Source organism: Marmota flaviventris, chromosome 3, assembly GCF_047511675.1.
Source record: "Marmota flaviventris isolate mMarFla1 chromosome 3, mMarFla1.hap1, whole genome shotgun sequence".
NCBI classification, from domain to species: Eukaryota; Metazoa; Chordata; class Mammalia; order Rodentia; family Sciuridae; genus Marmota; species Marmota flaviventris.
This window is the reverse complement of record NC_092500.1, coordinates 108,396,445-108,416,703: the sequence shown is the minus strand read 5'-3', so window position 1 is coordinate 108,416,703 and position 20,259 is coordinate 108,396,445.

Below are 20,259 nucleotides of genomic sequence, written 5' to 3'. Positions count from 1 at the left end.
AAAACAAATGCCAAATGTCTTCTTTGATATAAGGAGAGTAACTAAGAACAGTGTAGGGACGAAGAACAGGAGAAGAAGATTAACATTTAACAGGGATGAGAGGTGGGAGGGAAAGGGAGAGAGAAGGGAAATTGCATGGTAATGGAAGGAGACCCTCAGGGTTATACAGTGGAGGAGGTAGAGAGAGAGGAGGGGAGGGGAGGGGAGAGGTGGGGAGGGGGGAGGGTGGAGGATGGGAAAGGCAGTGGAGCACAACAGACACTAGTATGGCAATTTGTAAATCAATGGATGTGTAACTGATGTGATTCTGCAATCTGTGTATGGGGTGAAGGTGGGAGTTCATAACCCACTTGAATCAAAGTGTGGAATATGATATGTCAAGAAATTTGTAATGTTTTGAACAACCCACAATAAAAAATTAAAAAAAAAAAAATAAATAAATAAATTAAAAAAAAAAGATAATCTATTTTAAAGTGATACAAAATTAGATATTCAGATCTGCACTAAAATCTCATATTTGAAATATAGAGAAACATTTTTCCTTGTTTTACAGAATATTTTAAAAAATGAGTCAATCTTTATTCAGATCACTGTGAAGTCTAGAGTTGGGTAAAAGGGAATAAGAAAGACATTAGAAACAATAAAAAACAAAGCTCAGTCATGTAGCAGATAGAAGAATTGGGTGATATGTCTGTATTCCTAATGCTAAATATAGCAAAGTTCTCAGCACTGATGCACCAGGTGAAAATGAACACATCTGGATTAAACAACAGCATGCTCACAGACAGAAACCAAGAGGCAACCAATAAAATATTCTGTTATTATACCCAGGTCCTTACATTAAAGTTGGCTAATGTTTCTTCCTGGAATCACATTTTCTATAGTATATTCTGTTCAATCCTTAGATTGAAAAAGTAACTAAATAATAAAATACTCTTTGTTAATTATTCTTCTCTCATTACTCTTCTCATCAAAAAGTGTTTATTTAAAAAAATGCATCAGATACTAAAGCATTTGGTCAGATCTTTGAATTACTTCTCTTGAAACTGAGCTCAAAGCAGCCTTTTCAAGGAACTTAACAATTTCCAAAGTAAAAAAAAGGTGGGGGGGGGGGGCTCTGAGTAGATCAGGAGATTAAGAATCCTAAAGTTTGGATTCCAAACCTAGTTTTCATTTAAGGGATGACCTTGGATGACAATGATTATGTGATGATCACAGCACTGATCATTTCTTAGTCCCAGATCCAAGAAGGCTATGACTGGGCTTAAAGATACTGGACCTGAAAATAATGGACTCTGCTCAGTTCAATGCACAAGATTATTAAGCATCAAAAAGATATGGGTTCTGGAAATGGAGAGCTGTGATGATCACACAACTTTGTAAATGTACCGAATGCCACCGAATCATACACTTTAAAATGGCTCAAATGGTAAATTTTATGTTGTATGTATTTTACTACAATAATTTTGAAAAGACATGAGAATAAAATAGACAAACAGTACATCTAAACCAAACTGTTTTCCAGACATCCCCCTGCAATTTTTTTTTCCTTAATGAGAATTCACTCAGGGTGGAACTAAAGTCATGGTCAGTGAGCTGTTTTGGCGTGAGGAATCTGCCACGTGTAAGAAGCCCTTCTAAAAACGTCCTGCCTCTTATTCCTCCATCTGCTTAAGAGCCATATCAATGTCCAAACACAATTTTAACAGATAAAACACTAAAATTGCCATTAAGAAAGCCATGTGGCCCAGGCCTAAAGTCCTGGTAAACATCGCCTGGAAATCCCTGCTGTGCCAATACTGTGCACTCTCTTTTTCCATTTCTGTGCTGCATAATAAGAAACCTCATTTTGCTTACATCTATGTTTCAAGACCTTGGGATGTTCATTTATTTTTACAGAAGTTTGTCTATAATCAGGCCTGGTAGATACCCACAATCAAATACATTAATCACAATAGAATTAATTTCTTTTTCCTGGTATTTTCTTCAACGTGAAGGGAACTTCATTGTTGTAACTGGAAGTCTCTCATTATCTCTTCACCCTCTTCTTTCCAAGAGAAGTATGTTAATCAGCTCATTGTAGTTGGAAAGATAAATGAAGTATGCATACTGCAGTTTCTGGCTCACTCCTTTCTCTTAGAAGCAGCTTTCCCCACATAGATTATGCATTGTCTTCTGCTTCTGTTTCAGACCAGATAAGTCCCTCTAGTTTCAGGTTTATTTCTATGAAACAGAGTGGGCTTTTGTCCTCTCTCAATCCACCCCTCCCAACTCCATTTGCTTTATTTCCTAGTTTGTTTTGAGCTTAGGTAGACAAGAGGGATGCTACTTGTTGAGTTTACAAAAACAAACCAACATCTGCTATATGGATTGATGAGTTTGAAAGAGAAACAGTGAGTAAAATGCAGAGGACTAGAATATATGAAAAGTGATAGAAGTTTCTTGCATTCCTAGAGCAAGTAAGTGAGTTTTGGAGATGTTACATTAAATCAAATTTAATAATTAGTAGGCAATGAATAGGACTTGCTCTTCTTGAATAAAGGTGAACAGGCATCAGGAAAAGCATCCGCTTCAATAAGGATGATGGTCTTAGTAAAATGTTGGGCCATACTGAACTGTGAGTGTATTAGTTAGATCCTCATTATTGTAACAAAATACCTAAGGCAGGCTACTTAGGAATAAAAGAGGTTCATTAAATTTTGGAGGCTTAAAGTTCAAGTCTGGGCATCCTCATTGTTTGGGCCACTGGGGAAAGCAGTGGGTGACATCACATTGTGGCAAGAGTGCATGTAGAAGCAAGTAGTCATCTTGAATCAGGAAGCAGAGAGTGGAGGGATGGGCCAGTTTTCTCCATTATAAAAAACTCTCTTACAAGAACTATCAAGGAGTTGTGGGAAAACTACCTTAATCTCTATCAAGAGCAGTGTCCCCAATGACAATGGCCTCTCTAATCATCACCTATTAAGAGTTCAAGCTAATAGCACCTTCATGGTGACAAAGCTTCCAACACATGGACTCTTGGGACACCTTCAATCCACATCCAAACCACAGAAGTGAGCAAGCCTCAGCAAGGGATTAGCCTTCAACAAAGATTGTTAAGTGCATGCCTCAGCAAAAAGGCAGGCTGCAGGCGGTGGGTGGGGGGCATTATTCAAACACCAACTGGCCTGACTGTCAGCAGAGGCCTGGTCATTGACATGTGATGAGTTGGGTGTTCTAGCAAAATTCTATGGGAGATGGGATGACCATCTCTTTGCTCTGCACAGAGGCTTTAGAATGTGGGCTTACATACACAAGTCTTGAGTTAGTCAGAAAAGAAATCTTTGCTGGCCTTTTTAACTTTGAAGGAGGGAAAATGTTTGTTACTTTTAATCTATAAATCAGCTGACTTCTCAGAATGCTGCTGACATGATAATGACAATTGGAGTATTTATGAATGATATGACAAGATTTTTAATTTTGTTTTGTTTTCAAATAAACAGTAACATTAGCAGAAGAAACTAGAGGAGGCATTGGTGAAAGTGGATTGGAAAAAAAAATGTTGATAATTGTAAAAGTGAACAGATTGATGAATGGAAGTTAACATTATGACTGTCTCAGGCGAATTTTCGCACCACGACTAGGTAGGCAGTACTAGACCTTATGCCCCAATCTCCTTTCTGCATTTAGAAACAAAGAGAACATTGAGGTCAGTATACTTGGATTCAAATACCTGTTTACCTGGTCTCACATTTGATCTCTATAGATTTGGTACATGAGAATTAAAATGGGAAAAAGGCTATTCACAGGAATATTTAAATCTATTACTGAATAGAGTCCAGCCTCCATATGTCACAGGGTTTACAAAACCATGATGCTCAGAGGAGAAACTGAAATTTGAATATACTGAATAGAAAAAGAAATACACCTAAAATGCTTTATTGGTCATGCATCTGAACATAATGTCAGAATATTAAATAAGAATTAAGTTTTCAGGTTTGAGATGGATGCTAATTTAATAAACATATTTTTTGTAGACAATCCAGCCCTTTTTTGTAAATAAAAATCTACACTGCTTACCAATAACCCAGGAAATCATCAAAAGGATTTGCATTTTTGGGGGGTTTGTAGGAGCAGCAGCTTCAGCAAGGTGGAATCAGCTCTGATAGGACACTGATGTCCCCCAGAAAGGAGGAACCTCTAACTATTGTATTATGTAGATTCAGGGTGTCACCTTGACTAGTTATAAAGCATTCTTTATATTCAATGCTTTAGACACTGGGCCTATCCATCCTCTACTGAAAGGGAAAGCTAGGCAATTTTTCTTTTGACTACAATGGTTCAGCTGCCCCAGTGGTCTGTGAGTTGGTGAACTAGCAGGAAGATCTCCTCTCAATGCCGATAGGCAACCTCCAGTTGGCTGGGAGATGGATGGAACAAAAAAGTAGAGAAAAGGCAAATCCTCTCTCTTCCAGAGCAAAGGTGCCTTTCTTCCCCTTCTCTTGGACATCAGAACTCCAGGATCTCTAACCCTCAGACTTGGGAACACTTACCCATCAGCCATAGGCTCATAGGCCCTTAACTTTCAGACTAAGGTTACGTTACCATGTCCGTAGGTTCTAAAGTCCGGGTTCTGAAGCCTTTGGAATTGGACTGAGTTATGCTATCAGCTGTCCTCATTTTCCAACTCACAGATGTCCTGTGTGGGACTGTCCAGCTCCCATAATCCAGTGAGCCAATGCCCTTAAAAAACCTATTTTCATAGGTCTTTATATTTATCCTATTAGTTCTGTCTCTAAAGAACTTTTTCAAAACCACCAGGAATTTAATGGTTGAAATTAATGGGCTAAAATAACAAATAGTCAAATTCTTTGGGGGGGGGGATATTACTTCTTTTCCAGTTCTCAGGCCTCTTATCATGTGGCAGTGTCTCTGTTAGCATAGCACTCCACATCTTTCTTTGTTCATTCATTTCTTCCCAGGAGGACAGACATAAACCCTTCTGTAAGTTGAAGAAGAACTTAACTATTAGAAGACATGAAGTCATTAGTAGCATTCTCATCTGTCAGGCAAGTGATAGGATTTTGTTCTCTACTTAAGTAAAGTTAGGGCAATGACTCCTCCTGCCATAAGGAAAAGATAGGGCCTGCTCAAGCAGCCTGGACTATTCAGTGGGATGGTGCTTAGCATATAACATGAGTGCCTGTGTTTGAAGAGAGCTGCTACTAAGACGGTAGTATAGCCTATCTTCACCAGTACAGAAAATAACTTCTAGAAATGGGGTTCTGTCATAACAAAAATTTTTAAATATGTCACATGTTTTAATGATCAGGAAATGGAGAATAATGGTGATAATGCTGTAGCCTAGACATATGGTGAACTATATTGATCAATGTCATAATATTTGTTAAAAAAAAAAAAGAATCACCTATAACAACCCAGAAGCATATAATGTATCCAATAGGGGCCTCAGTGAACAACTTAGAGAGAAAGAACATCATACAATGTGTTGGTGATGGTTTGCTGCACTTGAAAAAGTGCTACAGTCTTAGAAAACACTATTTTGGGGAAAAAAAGAGAATTAAAACAGAGAAGGAACCCATGGAATTTGAATAGGCAATTACTTGTTCCACCAAAAGGCAAAACATAAGACAGAAGCTCCTTGAGTTACAAATATGAAAGGCTGATTAAAAACTCAGCCTTGATGTTTAGGATAAATTCAAGGATTTTAACCATTATGAATACTGTTAAAACCTGCAAAAAATGTAGTTTAATGTAGTACTCAGGAATTACTTTCAGTAATGGTGTAGAGAGTTAGTCAAAGCTGTGGCTCAATGAGCTCAATGAGTTCAGGGGAAAAAGGTGTTTTTAAAATAACTACATTTTGCTATTGATATGTGGTTCTTATGAGAATCAAGTAGAAAAAAAAAAGGTATTTTACTTAGAGTACTTTCTGATAAGCTAAAAAAAATACCAAAAAATTATGACTTCAAGAATTAACCACAATTGCTCTTGGGATGCTACCCTTCCATGAATAGGAAGCAAGCTAAAGAGCTATTCTTTATCCTGAGAGGTTATATTCTCCAATATTCTCTGCAAAGGTGGTCAAGATGATAATACAGGGAGTCTTTTCCAAAAACAGAGCCAATTGCCATAGTTGTTATTGAACCATTCCTGTTCCAGGAATTAGAATTTAGGCCTAAGGAAAGAATATCATCTTTGCCAGGGAAAAGGGTCCGCATAAAGTCTGCTCAGTAAGATTTAGAACTGTGATGAAGTAGTGACTTCACAATGACTCCTCTTCACCAGTCCACCACTTTCTCAGTGGTAATGTTAAGATGGTCCTGTTTATGTTTCATCCTTATATATTGTATACGTGATGGTGATGGTGGTTGGGTAAGGACATGGGAAGAAAATAAATTATTTTTGTATTTTACAGATGTCTACATCAAGAAGAGTCATACCTGGACCTGATGAAAATGTTCTTTCCATTACTTGCTGGTACACAGACTACAATTTTTATTTTTTATAGTGCTGAGGATGCACTTCAGAGCCTTGCACCTGCTAGGCAAGTACTCAGTCACTGAGCTACACCCCCAGTCCTTGGAGACCACCATTTTGCCCAAAGATTCTAGATTTTGACTTACCAAAAGTACAGGGGTGAATAGGCATCAAAAACCTCTACTTTTCTATGGAAAGAAATGAGCCTATTTTGTGTAGGAAAGAGAATAAATCAAACATTTAGTGCAAAAAAATAAGAATTACAAGAGTTATTAAGCCTCTTCACAAAAACACTACTTGTCTTACCCTGCTTAACTGCAGACTTAACTTCTCTACCTTCTTAAATTCAAGTTTGAATGTACGGTTTGTTTTTATCAATAAAATATCAGAAGAACTTGTTGTGTTATCTTTGTATAGGAAAGAGTTAACCAGCTCATGTGTGCTTCACCAAGCTCTTGTTACCATCATCACAGTTTTCATCCAAGTTCCAGATGCCAACTACTCCATCAGCCTGAGTCTTAGAGTGAGATGCCTGGGCAACGTATCCCTAAGGCTAATCATTGTTCAGAATGTTGACGAGCCAAAAATAAATCAATTTTTCTTGATGTAATAGCATGGATATTTCCTTCTATATGCCTTAGGAACAAGCTTTCCTATGGAGAATATGTGTTTACTTCTGCTGTTTTATGCCATAAGCCTTCCAGGATTAATGACAAATGGGAGATATGTATCAGAGAGCCCAGTGGTGTGCAGATGTAAGCTAAATATTTCAGCCCTCACTATATAGATGATTAAAGTGATTTTGACCCCTCCCAGTGAATTGTTTTTCTTATTTTCCATTGTTGGAAACTCAGGTTTAGAAGAAAAGGATTTCTTTGGGAAGAAAGTCTACAGTTTTCTTACAAATTTTCAAACTAACTTGTTAAGAAGGCTTTGTGTCAACACAATCCTGGTTTATGCCTGTTTATATCCTTGCACTATCAAAAGTGTCCTGGTATAAACAATTGACTGGAAGTCACCCAAAATGTATGCATATTTTGATTTGAATGTATAAAGCTCATAATTGTTATGGATTGAAAATTTGTGTTGTTATATTCCATTATGCTAAATTCCTAATTCCCCATAAGATAGTAAGGACTTTGGAAACTAATTAGGGTTAGATTAGATCATGAGGGTGGAGCCATCATTTTTGGGATTAGTGCCCTTATAGAGAGATAAAGGGACCCACATGTGCACTGTCTCATCACCAGACAGTAGATCTACCAGCATTTTACTCTTGGACTTTCCAGCTCTTCAGAACTATGAGAAAATAATGTCTACTCTTTAAGCAGCCTATTTTATGATATTCTTTTATAGCAGCCTGAATTGACCAAGACAACATTTTCCTGATATTCAAAATCCTGTACTATGGAAAAACAAGAGAATAATTATCAGCTAAAAGAGAAACATAGAATTTCATTTCACAATACATTGTCCATCAATGTAATTCTTTTTTAATGCATAATATAGGTGTGATTCTTATGGCAAAAATGAAAAAGCTTTAGATCTGGCTCTGGTGTAGTTTCCAAGAGTATATAAAAATGCATTTGAGCCACTAACTAAAGGTTAATACAAGGTTAGTGTGTTGTAGGCTGGGGTAGAGGTTCTTGATGCCTGTTCACCTCTGTATTTTTGGTAAGACAAAGTAAAACTCATTTACACTATCTACATAGTGTAAAGCAAACTCACATTTAGTTTGGATATATAGTTGATTAAGAATTTCATGAGCACTTAAGCCCTCAAAACATGTATTATCACATTTTCATGTAGAACAGCTTTAGTCACACAAGTCTCCTCTCCAAATACACTCACTTTGTAACCTTATTTTTCAGTGTAAGTTGAATTGGTCTGGAGCCAGAACTTCTGACAGGTAAAGTCGGGCGACTAATGAAGTTAGTGCTTCAGCTGCACTTGCTCCTCAGGAAATAACCCCATTACGTTACATTAGGCAAGGGAGAATCTTCAACATAAAAAGGTTAGGAAAAGAAATGCAATTAAGTAGGTGGGTGAAGTTCAACGTATTTTAAGAGTTTTCATTGTTAAAAATTTCTATCCTTACATAATTTTGTCTTCGAGCTTTCTAAATAGTTTATCTTTGAGTACATTTTTTATTGCTAATTAGAACAGTATCCTTAGATCTTGACCCCCATCCAATCAATATCTGCTTGCTAAATCAAACATGAACAAACACCAATCATTTTAATAGTAGAACACTGTATATTTTATGTATTTTCATTAATGTTCACAAAAATCTTTTAAAGGACGAGAGGTCTCATGTGTATTTCAACCCTAAAGTGTTCTATGGTATATATCAGTAATTTAATTTTTCAATAATGAAGGTACAGATATTAAAAGATTCTACTACTAAAGAGCATATTTGAGAAAAACAATTTCCCTGATCATGAAGGAACAACTCATAGTCACCTTTCTATTTCAGGTTGTTTCCAATATTTAAAGTCATTGAGATTAGTTATCTGGGGATAGGTAAAGAAATAGGTCTCCAGTCAAGCCATTTTTAATCCCTTATAATTATAAGGTGTCTACATTTTTTCCAAAGATCTTTTATATACATTAAGTCATCTGATCCTTGATACAATAGGCAGAGTGATGTCAGGTTTTCATTTTGTATATGAAAATGTTCAGGATCAAAATCATAGTCCAAAATCACATAGTTATACAATGACAGATCCAAAGTGTTTTACTTCTAAATTCAGTATTCTTTTCAGAAGAGCATTGGTCTGTGTTAGTTGTGATAAGTGTTCATAAAATTCAATGAGGACATATGTTTGGCTTTAAGCAGAGTTTTGATGTTTCCTCTTAAGTCATGAAGAAATTTAGAATAGCTGACACACATTGATTTTTAAAAAATCCATATCAGTTTCTAAAGACTGATCATGAGGGTACACTGAAATTAGCATACTTTTGCCATATAAACCAGAGGAGATTCCATGGTAACATTGGAAATGCAATTATTGACCTATCTGATTTACTCATTCGAGGGAATGAATGCCTGTTATTCATGACTGCAGATCACAGAATGGCACCATTACAGTCCAGCACCAGTGCAAGCACCTATTAAGGTCCTCAGTTCTTGTGCTTTCTTTTTCATGGCTGGTATCCTAAACTCTCTGCCTTGGCCTACTGAAAATAAAATTTTCTGAACTGTTTCCCTTTCTGGCTTGCTTCTGGCCCTACTTATGGTTAGTCCTGCACTTTAAAGTCCTCTCTCTCTCTCTCTCTCTCTCTCTCTCTCTCTCTCTCTTTGTTCTAACTAGCTATACATTAGAATGTATTTTGACACATCAAACATAAATGGAGTATAACTTCTTATTCTTCTGGTTGGACGTGATTTAGAGTCACACCGATTATGTAATAATATATGAAAATAGGGAAATGATGTCTGATTCATTCTACTATCATTCCTATCCCCATACCCTCTCCCCTCCTTTCATTCCCCTCTGTCTAATCCATAGTACTTCTGTTCTTCCCTCGCCACCCACCTTTATTGTGAATTAGCATCTGTATATCAGAGAAAATATTCAGCCTCTGTTTTTTGGGGGATTAACTTATTTCACTTAGCATGATATCCTCTAGTTCTCTCCAATTACTGGCAAATGCCATAATTTCATTCTTCTTTAAGGCTGATTAATATTCGATTGTGTATATGTACCACATTTTCTTTATCTGTTGAAGAGCACCTAGGTTAGTTCTATAGTTTAGTTATTGTGAATTAAGCTACTATAACATTGAAGTGGCCACATCACTTTAGTATGCTGATTTTAAGTCCTTTGGGTATAAACCCAGGAGTGGGATAAGTGGATCAAATGGTAGCTCCATTTCAAGTTTTCTGAGGCATCTCCACATTGCTATCCACAGTGGTTGCTGTTGATCAGTCTCAACAGCAATGCATGAGTGTACCTTTCTCCTCACATCCTCACCAACATTTATTGTTGCTTATATTCTTGATATTTCCATTCTGACTAGAGATGAAATTTGAGTGTACTTTGATTTGCATTTCTCTAATTTCTAGAGATGTTGAACAGTTTTTCATATACTTATTGACCAATTATATTTCTTCTTCTGTGAAATGTCTGTTCAGATCCTTAGCCAATTTATTCAGTTGGTTATTTGTTGTTGTTTTTTTTTTTTTTTTTTTTTTTGGTGTTTTTTATATATCCTAGCAATTAATGCTTTATCTGAGGTGAATATGGTAAAGATTTTCTCCAATTCTGTAGGCTTTCTTTTTATGTTCTTGATTGTGTCCTTTGCTGTTAAGAAACATTTTAGTTTGATTTCATCCCATTTATTGATTCTTCATTTTACTTCTTGTGCCTCAGGGGTCTCATTAAGGAAGTCAGATCAAAAGCCAACATGATGAAGATTTGAGCCAACTTTATCTTCTATTAGATGCAGGGTCTCTGTTCCAGTGTCTAACTCCTTGATTCACTCTGAGTTGAGTTTTGTGCAGGGCGAGAGGGATTTAATTTCATTTTCTACATATGGATTTCCCAGTACTATTTGTTGAAGAGGCTATATTTTTTCCAATACATGTTTTTAGCACCTTTGTCTAGTATGAGATAACTGTATTTATGTGGTTTGTCTCTGTATCTTCCATTCTGTACTATAGGTCTACATGTCTGTTTTGGTGCCAATATCTTGCTGTTTTTGTTATGGTGTCTCTGTATTATAGTTTAAGGTCTGGTATTGTGAGGCCTTCTGCTTCACTTTTCTTGCTAAAAATTGCTTTAACTATTCTGTGTCTCTTATTTTTCCAAATGAATTTCATTATTTCTTTTCCATTTCTATGAAGAATGTTATTGGGATTTTAATAAGAATTACATTAAATCTGTATAGGACTTTTGGTAGTATGGCCATTTTGACAATGTTAATTCTGCCTATCTAAGAATATGGGAGATCTTTCCATTTTCTAAAATCTTCTTCAATTTCTTTCTTTAGTGTTCTGTTATTGTCATTGTAGAACTTTCACTTCTTTTGTTAGATTGACTCCCAAATATTTTATTTTTTGAAGCTATTGTGAATATAGTTTTTCTAATTTCTCTTTCAGTGGATTTATCACTAATGTATAGAAACACATTTGATTTATGGATGTTAATTTTATATTCTGCTACTTTGTTGAATTAATTTATTAGTTCTAGAAGTTTTCTGGTGAAATTTTTTGGATCTTCCAAATATAGAATTATGTTATCAGTAAATAGTGATAGTTTGAGTTCTTTTTCTTGTTCTTTTTCCTTTTTCCTGTCTCTTTGATTTTTTTCTTCTAATTGCTGTGGCTAAATTTTCAAGGATGGTGCTGAATAAAAGGGTAGAAAGAGGGTGTCTTTGTCTTGTTCCAGTTTTTAGGAGGAATTCTTTCAATTTTTCTCCATTTAGAAAGATATTGACCTTGGGTTTAGATAGCTTTTGCAGTTTGATGTATATTCCTACTATCCATAGTTTTTCTATGGTTTTGAACATGAAGGGGTGCTATATTTTGTCAAATGCCTTCTTTGTATCTACTGAGATGATCATATCATTCTTGTATTTTAGTCTATTGATGTGATGAATTATGTTTATTGATTTCCTAATGTTGAACCAACCTTGAAGCCCTGGGATGAAGCCCACTTATCATGATGCTCTATATTTTTAATATGTTTTTGTATGCAATTTGCCAAATTTTATTGAGAATTTTGGCATCTATGTTCATCAAGAATATTGGTCTGAAGTTTTATTTCCTTGGTGTGTCTCAGTCTGGTTTTGGTATCAGGGTGATCCTAACTTCATAGAATGAATTTGGAAGGGTTCTCTGTGTTTTTCTATTTAATATAATAATTTGAGAAGTATTGGTGTTAATTTTTCTGAAGATCTATAGATCTGTCTGGTCCTGGGCTTTTCTTAATTGGTAGGCTTTTTATGGTGTCTTCTATTTTATTGTTTGAAATTTATGTGTTTAAATCATGTGTTCAGGTCATATGTCTTTAGAAATTTGTTGATGTTTTCAAGGTTTTAAATTTTATTAGAGTATAAATATGAAAATCAAAACTACTCTAAGATATCATTTCACTCCAGTAAGAATGGCAGCTATTACGAAGACAAACAACAATAAGTGTTGGCGAGGATGTGGGGAAAAAGGTACACTCATACATTTCTGGTGGGGTTGCAAATTGGTGCAGCCAATGTGGAAAGCAATATGGAGATTCCTTGGAAATCTGGGAATGGAACCACCATTTGACCAAGCTATCCCTCTCTTCGATCTATACACAAAGGACTTAAAAACAGCGTACTACAGGAACAGAGCCACATCAATGTTTATAGCAGCACAATTCACAAAAGCTAAACTGTGGAGACAACCTAGAAGCCCTTCAGTGGATGAATGGATAAAAAAAAAATGTGGCATATATACACAATGAAATTTTACTCAGCAATAAAAGAGAATAAAATCATTGCATTTGCAGGTAAATTGGATGGCATTGGAGAAGGTAATGCTGAGTGAAATTAGCCAATCCCAAAAAAACAAATGGAGAATGTTTTCTCTGATATAAGGAGGCTGACTCATAGTGGGGTAGAGATGGTGGAGCATGGGAGGAATAGATAAATTCTAGATAGGAAAGAGGGGTGGGAGAGAAAGGGAGGGGCAGGGGATTAGCAAGAATGGTGAAATGTGATAGACATCATTATCCAAAGTACATGTATGAAGATACAAATTGAGGTCAACATATTTTATATACCATCAGAGATATGAAAAATTGTGCTGAATACATGTAATAAGAATTGTAATGCATTATGCTGTCATTTATTTTAAAAAAACAATAACAATTAATTAATTAAAAAATCAAAATTGTTTCTGATTATATTCTGTATTTCTGTAGTGTCCCTCATGATAATTCCTTTTTCATCATGAATTTCAGTAATTTTAGTATTCTCTCTGTTTCTCTTCATTAACGTGGCTAAGGGTTTACCAATTTTATTTATTTTTTCAAAGAACCAACTTTTTGTTTTATCAATTTTCTGAATTGTTTCTTTTGTTTAATTTCATTGATTTCAGCTCTGATTTTAATTATTTCCTGTCTTCTACTGGTTTGGGTGTTGATTTGTTGTTTTTCTAGGGCTTTGGGATATAATGTTAGGTCTTGTGTTCATTGACTTTCTAGTCTTTTAATGAAAGAGCTCAATGCAGGGAACTTTCCTCTTAGCACTGTTTTCATAGTGTCCCAGAGGTTTGATATGCTTTATCACTATTCTAATATACCTTTAAATAGTTTTTAAGTCTCATCCCTGATTTCTTCTGCTTTCCATTCTTTATTTAATAGCATGTTATTTAGTCTCCAGGTGTTAAAGTGACTTCTATTTTTTTTATTTTATTGTTGATTTCTAATTTCATATGTGTCTTAACTACAGGAATAATTTCTGAGAAATGGGCCATTAGATGATTTTATTATGTCAATATCATAGACTGTATTTACAGAACCTAAGGCATCACTAGGTGTCATAACCTAAGACATCACTAGGTGTCATAATTTTGTGCATATGTTGTCAGTCATGGACAGAAACATTGTGATGCATTGTTTGAATTCTGCCTTTTTACCTTAACTATCACTCACTTCTAACCCTGTTGGCATTACTTCTGTGTGCTCTAGATAAAAATTCTTGCTATCTGCTCCAGAATTTACTCAAGTGTCATCCCAGGCCCATAAAATGCATAAGAAAAAAAAAATGGGAAATAAAAAACCTGGTAACATATACAAATAAAGAAATGTAGTTCACAATGAACTGTTTAAATCCTCACTTAAATACACAAGCAGATTTCAGAAGCCTAATTCAGCTCATATTACATACAGTGTTCATCTCTGGCCTTTTGACAGAATAGTAGCTATCCAGCTGTTGCTTTCCATTTTGAAAATGGCTGTCATTGAGGCCGTCGATGAATTAGGATTTTATGTATGTATATCACTTTAAGATTGAGATGAAAATGTTCTATGTAAATGCAAGTTATTAACAACCATTTGCAGGACTAAGGACTTCTCCAATATAGATGGATGCCAAATATATTAATAGTTTTGAAGAAGCCATTGCAGTTTATGGTGTCAGTGATCTGATGAGAAAATGTAATAGGGACATCATCTCTCTGACCCAGCAAAATGCCGTTTATGCCTTCGATAAAATGGAATAAAAGACATTAAACTTATGAGATATCTTAAAGTACAAAGAACGGTAGGAGAATGTTAGGTGACCTTCTGAATCAAGTGTGACACTGTTTTCAGAGATAGTAATGAAAGATAAGATGGCAGATATATTTACTTATTTATGAAGTCTTTCCAAAGTATCTGGGAAGCTGCACAGATAATTAAAACAAAATAATCATAAATCATAGTAAGGTAGTAACCAACCACAGCATTAATAACCATACTAACAGAATTTCTTAAAATCCCTAAGCTAACTATCCAGTCATAATTTCTTTTTGTTTTGGATCACACTGAAAAAAATGGTCCCTTATTCCTCCAATTCCTAGTGTCAGAAGATTAGCTATACAAACAACCATTTTGCATAATGTAAGTCTGAAGCTTATTTGTATATGAGTTTTATGTGTGTTTTTTAAAACATCCTCTGAATACTTACATTTGCATGCAACTATCCACCCGACAAACAGAATCCATGAATGCAAAGCTGTTGGGGAACTCTTCATTGTACCTCTGCCTCAATTGTGTTTATTTTCTCTCCTTACTCCCAACAGTTTTCTTTTAGCTACTATGAATCTTTTGTTGATCTCGCTCACTTTTGGGAATCATTTTTGCATTTCTCTTGATCTATTTGAGCTGTACCACCAAAGACACCAGAGGGGAGTCAGAATCAATATACTTAAGCAGCAGCACTGATAGGGAAATTAGGTCTTAGTGTAAGTAAGGAACAATTTGAAAGAAAATAAAGGAAAATACATTTAATGGGGAAAAATCCCTCCATTGTTAGAGTCTGTAAACAAGTCAAAATAACACCTGGCATTTTGCCAGGGGAATGTTAGAGTTCGTAAACAAGTCTGGATGGTGCCTGGCAAAATGCCAGAGGGAGTGGTTTGAGAAGTAACAAAAGCGAGCCATTAAGTGTGGAGATTCCTTATTGGTTGACTGATGTATCTAGTTTATGCTAATTAGATAAGCTGTGTGGAAAGTATAAATACTGCTCCTGTCCTGGAATAAACGGCTTCCACTCCTGCTGTATCAACATACACAAGTTATTCGTCACCCCCCCCCCCCCCCCCGTTAGTTTGCTGCAGCCGGACTGCAGCACTCCATTGCTACATGTTTCCTACTGAATTTATATTTATTTCCACAGGACCAGGAAACACAGCGTGAAATGCCCTAGTAGAGCAAATATGTTATCTAAATAGGTGGTTCAGAATTCCCACAATACCGAGGAGGGATGAAAATTTAATATCTGTTAAATGGCAATAGCAATGCTATGCCCAGCCATGTGGTATTATTGTCATCATCATATTTATTTCCTGTGGTCTATCAAAACTTTAAGATTTTGTAGAAAATTATAAATATTTCTTGTGCATTAACTCATCAGAATCTCAAAACATCCATTTAAGGTAGGAAGAAGTTATTATCTATATCTTTTGAATGAGGATATTAGGCCACAAAGATATTATGTAACTTGTCCATGGTCAGAGAAAAAAATTGAAATCAAGATTTGTTTGAAGTACAAACTTGTCACCACTTTCTCCTGGCTCCATAGACAGTGTGTGATTAAGAGCTGGTTCAAGAGAATGTTGCTCCTCAACAAGGATATCAGAACTAGCCATCTGGCCTTTTCTTAAGATGACTAAATTCTATAGAAGGTACCACTTTAATCAGTACGAATATCCTGTAAACAGAGAGTTCTGTTACTCGATGTGGAAGATGTAAGTTAAGGGGCCCAGCAAATTATAAATTATCAAAGGGTAAAACCAAGTCTATTTTAAAAGTTTGTACGTGCATTACATGATCTTCTCAAAATTTCTATAGCTTCATAAGTTTATTTCAATCCCAATAGTTTCCATAGCTGCTAGAGAGGGGAAAATTAGCTATGATCCCAAGGTCATGTTCCTATTACAGATTCTAATGGAATCTGAGTGGGGATCCCAGTAGCAGGAAAAATAATTGCTACCTCAATACATCAGTGGTATGAAATAATTCTCCATCAGTCCACATCAACTGTACCCGTTCACATATGCACATACATAGAGGTGGTAAGACGGCAAGTTCCTGTAGGCTCCCCTTCTCACCTTCTTCCAGCAACTTCAGGTGAACACTCAGCGCTGCTTTCATGTACACAGACAGAGCTGATATTTTATGACTTCTCACCTTCGGATAGGCAGATAGGAGACTGGGAAATGGCTGAAGGTGGAAGCCTGTCAGAGGAAAGAGAGTTGATCTTGCTAGTTGATATAAAACAAACCCAATTCTAAATCCACATGTCTCTTAAGCCTCATCTTCTACATACCTCTTTAATCTTTACCTCTTTAGTGAAGCAGTTCTTCTCTTATCTATTTCTCTTGTAGTTATTATTAATCTCTCTCTCATGAGATTTATTTTTAAATTTTAAAATAGGCTTAAAGTTACAACATCATTTAGAAAGTTTCTATATACATGTCACCTTATTTCCCCTATTGCTAACACCTTACCATAATATAGTAAATTTGTCACCACAAGTATAAAACCAACACTGGTATGCTACAATTAAAATCAAAATTTTATTCTGATGTTACCAGTTTTTACTCAATGACATTTTGTTGTTGTTGTTCTAGGATCCTCTCCAGGAGACAATGTTGCATTTTGACACAATGCTGTATGAGTTTTGTCTGACTTATGACAGTTTCTAGGTTGTTCCTTATGTTTGATTGAGCGTTGGGATGGTAGGCCATTATGCAGATTGTTCATCAATTTGTGTTTGTGAGATGTCTTTCTCCTAGTTAGATTTGAGTATGGATTTTGGAAGGAAGACCACAGGGCTGAAGTGTCATTCTCATGGCATATCAAGACATGCTATCAGTGTCACTCATCTTTAACATTAACCTTCATAATTTGAGCAAGGTATACTGTTTTATAGATTTCTCCACTGGAAAACTGCAAATGTTCTTTTCTCCTCTTTTTCAATCTTTTCTTTTTTGGAGGCAAGTCATTTAGTACAACCCAAATTGAAACTTGGGAGAAGGGTAGTAAAGCTCTATCTCCTGTGCATTAAATTATCCACAAAAATTATTCAGAATTTCTTCAGTTTGCAGGAATTTCTTTGATTCATTGGTAGTAAAAGTCTGCTGGTAAAAAACAAAAATCCTCTTCTTTATCTGAAAATGTCTTTGCCTCATTTTTAAAGGATATCTTTGCTGAATACAGAATTCCAAGTTAACAGGTTTGTGTTTTAAATAGTTTATTCCACTCTTTTCTAATTTGCATTGTTCCTAATGATAAGTTAGCAGTTATTCTTGACATGATTCCCTCCTAAGGAATGGCTGTTTCACTTTTAACAAATTGACTATGCTATGTCTAGGTGTGGTTTCCTTTGTATTTTAGATCATTTGACTTTTCCCTGTTACTTAAGACATTGGTTTCCAAAAGCCTCAATTGTAATATATAAAGAGTTAGTTTACATTATTACCTTTGTTCACTGAATAGCAAACTGGAAAGAATGAAAAAGAGAAAAGTCAAAGTTTGATAGAGAAAGAAGTTGGAGAGTTCTAAAGAGTGATACTTGATTGGCATGAGGAGTCTTGCAATGGAGAAGTGGTCTAAAAAGTAAGGAAAATCAGAATGAAAAATGGAAGGAAAGGATCTTGAAGGAAGCACTGCTCTCTGCACTTTGATTTAGAATTCCTATTCATAGAAGTTTTGTTTTTTTAAAAAGACTCAATCTATCAATCTCTGAAACACACCACATGTTAACAAAAATAGTTGTACAAAAGAAAAAGATATTAGAGAATCCTAGAGATAATCTAATTTTAGTTTGGAGATTAATGTCTTTTTTTTTTAAGTATTGTCATCAAAGATCATAAAGTGATTTGTTTTCTGACTCAGAGCTTGTCAGTACTAATTTCAAGTCAGGGTTCAAGGCCCTTGGATCTTAGCACTTTGTTCTTTCCACCTCTTGAGAACACCTCCCCCCCCCCCTCTGTTTATGGGCCCTATAAGTAAGAACAATGCTTTCCTGCAGTCACAGCACTAACCAAACAGGCTAGATTAAATCTCTTCCAAGATTTGTAAATGCTCCTACTTTCACCTGTTTCCAAAATTTTTTAAGGTTCCTCTAATAAAGTTTGGAGATAAATATAAATGTATGTTTCTATCAACAGTGATGTGTTCTTAGTGTATGTCATTGTTCCCCTTATTCCTACATGACATTGTTATTGCCCAAGAGGTTGAAAAGATTGATGTATTAACTGAATCTTTTTTCACCTCAAGGATAAATACATGTTGTAAACTTGTCTTCTGCTTTGAGTCATCCCCAAAGCCTGTGCAATCTAGAGAATTGCACAGCATAGCAACTAGCACCCTTAGAAGATTATAAACTCAAACCTCTACGGAATGAGTAATTATGTACTAGGGAGAAATCTGGGATGTGGAGTGGAAAACCAACACCTCAGATTCATCTTCTTCATGTCTAAGAGCAGGATTATATGGGCATTAATCTCAACTCAGAGTTTAACTCATAAACATAGAATAATAAATTTTTTGACAGTCCAACTTCCCTTTTACAAATGAGAAAACATAGATACTAAAAGTAAAATGTCTCAGCTGAGGACATAGAGATAATTTGTAGCAAAGCTACAATGGAATGAATGTGTGTCCAATGGTCAGGGTTTCACCAGGGACTAATACTATTCCAATGGAAAAAAGCTAATTTTGGAAAATACCTTGAAGAATTTCCCTCCTTCTAACTTTTCAATAAGAATGAAACAATAGACCATTTCTCAATAATCTATCAGAACATGTGTCTTTTATTGGGTATGACACTCACAACCAGACATTCAGAGACACATATACGCACTTACTCAAAAACAATCTGTAAGAAAACTCTGTGAAATTCCCTGAGTTGCTGCTATGCCAGGCACTGGCATCATCAAGTATTTTTAATCTCTTTTCTGAGCACAACTCAGATATTCAACAGTTGGGAATAAATAAGCAATATAAATCTCTGTTTCTTGAAAGGAGAAATGAAGTCTATACCTTTCAGATAACTTAATAACCTCTAACATCAGTAATAAATATCCAGCTTTCTGTATAAATTACACTGGGTCTTGGAATATTGTACTCAGTCCTGAGTTATTTGTTTCATATAACATATCTCTTGATATACAAATTAAAAATAAACTCTTTGAAATGTGATTAAATTATGATTGAAGAGAGATGTGTGCTGACAATATAACTCTGAGAAATGACCTCTATTGGATCCTTGTTCTTTGTTATAATTGCATTTAATTAAATAAATGCTCTAGAATTTCAGAGTAAGGCATGCTAGCATCAAGAGGAACCAGCTAGGTAACCTAATGTTGAAACAGTCTAATCTTGTCCTTGATAGTGAGGGCTGGACATCTGGTAGTCACAAACTCTCATTAGTTATTCTAGCCTTTGCAGAGAGTCAAGGTCAGAGACAAGTTTGGCAAAGTTCTAGCGGTTCTATGGTTCAGGTTGAACTGTGGAGCTTTGTTTATGTTCACCTAGTGACTAGGCCTGCTGCAATCTGATCTGTTTACCTGTTGTCAAGGTGAAT